Below are 690 nucleotides of genomic sequence, written 5' to 3' on the forward strand. Positions count from 1 at the left end.
GGTGGAAAAAAAAGTACTCAAATACCAGAGGTAGAGTAATATGCTTTATTTAACTCAGAGTAACGGTTTTTTTGTTATATTTTTGCTGCTTTTAAATAAAGTATATATATATATATATATATATATATATATAGTACGTGTGAGAGAGAGAGAGAGAGAGAGAGAGAGAGAGACAGAGAGAGAGAGAGAGCGGGAGAGTGTGTGTGTGTGTGTGTGTGTGTGTGTGTGTGTGAGAGAGAATGAGTGAGGACAGAGAAAAGCCTTCGTCGGCCCATGGCTATATTTGAAAACTAGGTGCCGCGCAATGGAAGTGAACACAAAACCATGCATTTAGAAGGAAACATCTTACTACACTATAAAGCCTGCACATGTATGTGTGTGTGTGTTTATCCTCTACAACTGCTTGAGAACCTCTGTTGGTTTGTTTACGTCCTCGTTATCAAGCGGTTCGTCAAAAACCTATCGACAGAATAAATGCGAGGCTGACTAAACCCAGCAAGGTTCCAGTTTAATGACTGGAACACGTAAAACGTAAGATTACAAAAATACACATGCATGCGTATGTATGTATGTATGTATGTATGTTTGTATGTATTGGTTAGTGCCAGCGCACGAAACTCTCGAAACTTGAGTCACTCTGTAAGTTCTGTCGATAAATAATAAGAATAGGTATTTATGCATGCATATATA

This window comes from Octopus bimaculoides, chromosome 16 (genome assembly GCF_001194135.2).
Source record: "Octopus bimaculoides isolate UCB-OBI-ISO-001 chromosome 16, ASM119413v2, whole genome shotgun sequence".
NCBI lineage: Eukaryota > Metazoa > Mollusca > Cephalopoda > Octopoda > Octopodidae > Octopus > Octopus bimaculoides.